Here is a 7715-nt window from a genome sequence, read left to right as displayed (position 1 = left end):
TCCTCCCGACTCTGGGACCCTGATTTCCAAAGGAAAGGCAAAATTTCCTTCCATCAGAGAACAAAACGTTGGACCACTCAGCAGCAGTCCAGTCCCATTTTTCTTGAGCCCAGGCAAGACGCTTCTGACGCTGTCTGTTGTTCAAGAGTGGCTTGACACAAGGAATGCAACAGCTGAAACCCATGTCTTCCATACGTCTGTGCGTAGTCGTTCTTGAAGCACCGACTCCAGCTGCAGTCCACTCTTTGTAAATCTCCCGCACATTTTTGAATGGGGTTTGTTACACTTTTTTTTCTACCACATCTTTTCCTTCCCTTCGCCTCTCTATTAATGTGCTTGGACACAGAACTCTGTGAACAGCCAGCCTCTTTTACAATGACCTTTTGTGTCTTGTGCAAGGTGTCAATGGTCGTCTTTTGGACAACTGTCAAGTCAGCAGTCTTCCCCATGATGGTTTAGCCTACAAAACTAGACTGAGAGACCATTTAAAGGCCTTTGCAGGTGTTTTGAGTTAATTCGCTGATTAGAGTGTGGCACCAGGTGTGTTAAATATTGAACCTTTTCACAATATTAAAATTTTCTGAGATACTGAATTTGGGATTTTCCTTAGTTGTCAGTTATAATCAAAATTAAAAGAAATAAATATTTGAAATATCAGTCTTAAGAGTGCAAATTCTGTACCACCTGACTGAATGCTTCAATAGATACATTTTGGTAAAAAAAAAAAATATATATATATATATATCTGCATTTGGTTTTAAAATAGAAAAAAAAAAGAAAAGAAAATTCCTAGACTATCCATGAACCTTGGCTAATAATGGCAACTTGGAAATAGGACGGAAATTAGATAAAACCTTGCTCTAAATTTGGCTTTTTGATAAGAGGCTGAACTACAGCATGTTTCTCATGTCTCCAACATAGGAGTTAATGGTGCTCTAATATACAAAGTTGCAAAAACGTCATGAGTTGTGGAATTTATATTCCTTACACTTCTAGAGGGAGTAACAAACTTTTTTTTACCTCATAATTTAATGACAGTTCAAATGTAACAGATTTATGGTAAAACCTAAATATTACGACTGATTACAAGGTCTAAATGTATGACCATGTACACGAGTAGACCCATGAACAAGTAAGTTAAGAATTCTTTCACTAATGGGTCTGATGGACAACAAACGTACATTGAAATCACCCAGAATCAAGAAATTATCGTAGTTGCATAGAAGACCACTTACAAACTCAGCAAACTGCTGAATAAAGTTCTTGGTAAATTTTGGAGGTCAATAAATTAATGCACATACTAAGAAACCAGTCTGCACATTAATTTGGAACAACTGTACTTTGAAGGTTGAATAGGCATCAGCCTGAAGAGTCTTACAGTTTAGAGATTTTAACAATGACTGCCAAACCTCCTCCACAACCCGTCAGACTAGGTTAGTAGTTCTTATACGGTAGCTTCTGTCATGATGATTTATGACTTTGACCTTTGACCTTTTGACAGGTTGAACTTCCGGTAACCTTATGATGGATGGGCGGAACTTTCCGACTTCAAGGGTTAACCTATGACCTTTCCACACATCGATCATGTGGTTTTGACAGAAAGTTTTACCCTATTGACCTAATTAGTTCTAAATCATGGTTTTGACGGCTAGTTTAACCGGTACATGAAAGACCCCCCACACATCGATCATGCGGTTTTGACAGAAAGTTTTACCCTATTGACCTGTTAGTTCTAAATTAAAACGGTATATGAAAGACTCCCCAACCATCGATCATGTGGTTTTGACAGAAAGTTTTACCCTATCGACCGTTAGTTTGTTTGAAGTCTGTGCCAGTTGTTTGAAGTCTGTGTCAGATAGGTTGTTTGAAGTTTATCACAGTTATACGGTTATGTGTGTGTGTGTGTGTGTGTGGTTATACGGCTTCTCCCCCCTCCCATTACGTTCATGAGCGGTGTATAAATGGCGTCGGTGTGTTGCATTATATATAAAACATTTCAGTTATATAATTTATATAATAATGATCATGCTAAAGTTGAAAACATTTTAGTTATAAAATATGTGACATTCAGTTATTTCACATTTATATATATATATATATATATATATATATAACTTTAATTTATATAATCTAAAACACATTTTAATTATTTCAAATTTATATATATATATAACATTATATAATTTATATAATCTAAAACACATTTTAGTTATTTCACATTTATATTTAAAACATTATATAATCTAAAGCGATTTAACTAAGGTTGAAAAGCTTTAGGACTCTCTCTGAATGATAGCACACGGCTGAGCCGTGCTCGTGCCCCAGGGAGAGAGACAGAGAGAACGCGCCTACAGGCGCGCGCTCGTGCCCACAGGGAGAGAGACAGAGAGAGAGAGAGCGCGCCTGCCACAGTACAACAGAGTTTGAAAACATGTAGTTCTTTATATAATATACATATTCTAAGTTTAAAAAACATTATGTTCTTTTAAAAAAGTTTATAAATGAAACCGTTATAAAAAATATACTGAATCCGACTGTTTCAGATAAAACAAGATCCAAATTTTCTTTCTTTCTTTTATTCTTTTTTTTGAGAGCAGAAAGGAGGTATTTTCACACGCCTTTGATCCAGCGTCTGCGTTAGCACGCAACAGTGCACACTCGTCGGAATTTACTAACCAATCATAATATCTTCAAAGCCATTTTTTAATCAAAACCACCGTATCTCACGCGGGAGTACCATGTTTTTGACAGTTTTCTGACGGGTGCATCTATGAATTACGGTGGGCGAGCGGCTAGCATCTCTTGTTCCCCCCTCTCTCCCTCTCAGTCATTAATTCGTCTCCAAGTCTTATTTTCTTCTTTTAATGAATATAAACACATTATACATTCACAAACAATATAAAACAAAACATTTACAATAGTTTTGTTCATCACTAAAAATATACATTTTACCAGGATCGGGGGAAGAAATATATAATTGAACAGAACAAAGAATATGGTCTAATTTTTTTTACAGTCTATGAAGCCTTTAAAACCATATTACATTTCATTCCTGTAATTTTCTTCAAGTTTTTGCTGTCTTATTTTATCTGCTGGTAGAGATATTAAAAAAAAAAAAAAAAAAAAAAAACTATTCATTGATCAAAGCCTATTATGCTATTTTTACAGTCTATGGCGTCTTTAAACCATATTTCATATCATCCCAGTAATTTTCTTCATGTTACGCAGATTATGCAGTCATCTGCTGATAGAGATATTTTAACACTATAAAGTATGTGTCATCTGACTTAATATCAACGCGTCTAATGTCCCAATCACCGCCAGACTGTTTTGTATGAAAAAATACTTTTATTTTGAAAATATGACGACATCCTGTGACGCGTGCTTAGCTTTCCCTGCTACAATGCTATGTATAGGATTTCAGAAAAAACAAAAAAAAAAAAACAATTCTGCTCGGTTAAATCGACGTTTTGCCGTCGCGTTATCCGTTTGTCATCTATGAACACGACATTGCGGGGTTGTATGCGCTCTCGGTTAGGAATGCACGGGTCTACCGGTCTTAGTGAAACGGCTTCCTCCCATGGAATTCATACGCAAATTATTGTATCAGCCCTAACCCTTCCAACGCAGTAAACGGAAGTATAACTGATATTTTTCAAAAAGCTGTTTAATTATTTATTTTAACCGTACACCTACAGTACCACCACACAATAAAATGTTGCATGCACGTACATTTTTTATGAAATTTAGTTTTTAAGCGATCTGAATTATGACTAGCCTATAAATCTCATCATAAACCGCACGTACCTTGTTATATCACTATAATATCCACGGCGCTATACAAATCTGTATTCTGATCAACCATATAAACAAGCGGAAATACGCGTGGACATATCAAGTTAAAAAGAGACTTATCTCTATTTTAAACAATATGAAAAAATATATAAATAAAATTATATATGACAACGTGTTACTAAAGCAGAACATACATTTAAACATGTTTATCAAACTTATAAAACACATCGCAGTAACAGACACGTTACTAAACCAAAGCAAATCAATTTATCATACATTTTTTTAATCATGTATTCAAGTTACATATACTTATACAACATATAGCTACAAACACGTTTTAAACATATTTTAAACAAAAAAAACTGATCATAAACGACGCCTTCTCAAAATTACAGACATGTACAATCATGCTGATCACATATTATGGGATATTCAGACTTTTAGCCATTAATACGTTTTAGGATAATGAAAAACACCAACGTCTGGGGGCTGTCAAAATATCTCCAGCCCCCCAAAACCCACTCAGATTCCAGGGGTTAAAGAATATGGAAATAAATAATTATATAATGACATCAGGCTACTAAAGCAATTAATAAAAAATAAAAAAGTATAACTTAAAAAAAAAAAAAGATAACTTATTTTAAATGTGATAGCATAGTATATAAAATAAACATTTCTGATGATACATATAAAAAAATATATCCTTACATTTTTTAGACCGGTGAGAGATGTCCAAATATGAATGAAATATCCCCAAAATAAAATAATACGACTTAAAAAAATAATATAAAATGATTAAATGATAAACAGAATCTCACAGGTCCTCGTAGTGAAATGTATGTGAGACCTGAAGGGCTGCTTCACACACACCCCGCGCAGGCGAGGGTGGAGTTCCAGACCGCATGATCTAAGTCAATGGTGTACATTATTTCAAAGCTAACATTAATGTAATGTTTTTTAATAATCAGTACCCCCACTACATCTGATGTCCGCTGTTTCTTAATGCAACAAAATTATGATGTATATATTACCTAAAATATTTTACATTTTTATATAATATTATATAATAAATCATTATTTATATCATATTATATCATATATATATATATATATATATATATATATATATATATATATATATATATATATATATATATATGATTATATTATATTAGACGCGTTATGCATTAATCACTTTAGATTCTTTAAAGTTCTTATTTTTAGCACCATCTTCAAAGTTTTTAAGACCATTTCTCTCCCTCTATCTCCCCCTCTCTCTTTCACACACACACACACACACACACACACTCTCTCTCTCCCTCTCCCTCTCCCTCTCTCTCTCTCTCGCACACACACACACACACACGAAACCAAAGTCTTTCTGTATGTTTTTTAAAAATAAAACTTAAAATATTGATTTTGCTTTAAATGTATGCTCGTTTGTTTGTCACAGCATAGACTGTGAAGCTTAGATGAAGTTGTTTTATCTTTTAGAAGAAAGACCCTCGATCGTATTCAGCCATTAAAGATGGTTCAGGAAAGACCCACGCATCCTAGAGATGTAATTTATGTGCGTTGCTACGGTCGTAAACCTTTCACATATCTACGGTACTTTCAGACACAGAGCAGGAAAGACATTTGCAGGCCCTTTGCTTAGCCGTCCCAAAATACCTCCATTTAAGAGCAAAAATATTAAAATGACCGCCTGTACATCTAACAGGCTGTAGTTCTATTTTATATGTTTTGTATTAAAAGTACTATCCATATTATACTCCTTATTTAAAACAATATATTTAACCGACAGTGTCCCCCCAACGTGTGTTTTCCATCAGTCGTTTGCCCTTCAGCCTTATTACGTAGTGCTTTTCATTTAGCCTACTGTAAGATCCCTTTACAATAGTGTAATGAAAGTTAACTTTTCTTAAAGTTTATAGTTGTATTTTACTATATACCCATCCTTCTATCCAGTAGATTGTATGCGCACTGTAAATAACAAATATACATCTTGCTTAAAGTCAGTCAAATATTTACACTTACAATTTGAAATGTGTTTAAACACATTGTGTGTCACTAAAGCAAGACACGCCCGTCTATCGTCTTATTTTTTTTAAATAACCGATGACCGTCATCGTCTCTTCATATAATTTATCCACCCGAGTGCTTTTCTCACACGAGTAGAAAACTCTTTCTCTTTGGATGTTTGGCAGAAACATAATTTCTACATCAGAATTTTTTTTAAATGTACGCTGAACTTTTCTCATTCGACAGAAATACTATTTTCAAATTATTTACCCGTCCTATAACACTCGATGTAAATGTTCTTACCTAGAACAGAAAACATACACTTTGACTGTTTTGTAGATGTCAACAGATTATATGAAGGGTGTTTCACATCTAAGAATCACAATGTTTTGTAAATCACATTTTTCTTACACTTCGAGATTTAGCCGTATCAAGATTTTGGACGGCCGTTCGCAATTTGTTTGTCGGACCCTACGTTTTTATGCGGTCTTTGTGCGGCGTCATCGTAATAGGAATAAATGAAAATTAAGAAATTAAGTTACAGTTTTTCTCTTGGAGATATTTCTTTTAGCTCAACTTTGTGTCTGTCCAAAAGTGTGATCGCATGAAGCATCGACGCAAAAATGAAGTCTAGCTGTTTTACACTTAAAACTATTACAACATAAACAAATCAAACGGTACACTCGTTTAAGTTTGAGTGCGTTAAAGTTTCCACACTCTTGTGAGATACATTTTATCCATAACCTTTTGTGTATTCGAGCGACCAAACCACTAAGAAAGAGAGTATAGCAAGAAAACTAACGTTTACAACGCATATAGAATTCAGAATACAATTGTTAAAGTATTATTTTTTTTGTTAACTGTTGATTTGTAAATGATATTTTATTACTCCATTAGATTTAGCCATCGTGTTCGGATAGCCGATGACGCAAATCACATTTTGTTTTAAGACTCCCGTAAGTTCATGGTAACTCTCGTGTGGGAAAGAGAGCGGGGTGAGCGTATTCTATTCATTTAAGAAAAATTATTAAACATTTTTTTCTATTATTTTGACAAAACACGACACGACGACATTAAAGAATGTTATTCAGTTCCTACGGCCATCTTCTTTCGATTCAAATAAAGCAACATCGTCTAGTGTACGTGTGTATGTGCTAAAACATCTTTGCTTCTCCACTTCTCCAGATTTGTTAGATGGGCTACCGTTGTAATGCAAACACATTTGAGAACTACGACGTTCTCACTTTTGTAACGGTTTATAGAAAAATGCCGTACACACTTTTGCATTTCATAATTCAGTGATTTTTAGCTGTAATGGTCACATAAGACAAAAATTGTCAACGTGCTGGACTCGTAAACAATGTATCATTTTATTTATTTTTTACCAGAGATAGTCGACCGATCTGTTGACACGTTGTTTTGCAGTTTTCTTTGACTGCGGTCAAACATTACACTGCCTGTTCACAGGAATTTTACAGCATGACAATATCGCCCCTACTCTAGAGCTCTTGTTCATATAGCCGATGACCGTATTCAACATTGTTTTCATGCATTTGCCGTTGACATTAAGAGTAGGCCTATGCGTACTCCCCTTTGGTCGTAAGCATTATCATCTACCGTGCGCTGAGATTTTTCTGCTTTGTCCACTTTTGACGGATTTGCTAGAGGGACTATGTAGCCTCGTTGTAACGTGATTACGTTTAAGATCCATAAGATTGCACTACATTCACCTGAAAAGGTTATAGATATAGTCTTTTATACAGGAAATGTGTATCAGAATAACAATTACCTAATAGTGAAATCCACTCTTCTAAACTATTGTGAAATTTTAATGTTGATCTGGCCCACCAGCCGTGCATCTTTTTCATTGTTTTTTTTAGATAAAGACTATTCTCAGA

The sequence above is a fragment of the Carassius auratus genome, linkage group LG28B, assembly GCF_003368295.1.
Source record: "Carassius auratus strain Wakin linkage group LG28B, ASM336829v1, whole genome shotgun sequence".
NCBI lineage: Eukaryota > Metazoa > Chordata > Actinopteri > Cypriniformes > Cyprinidae > Carassius > Carassius auratus.
The sequence above is the reverse complement of the archived record's forward strand: the minus strand, read 5'-3'. Positions refer to the sequence as shown.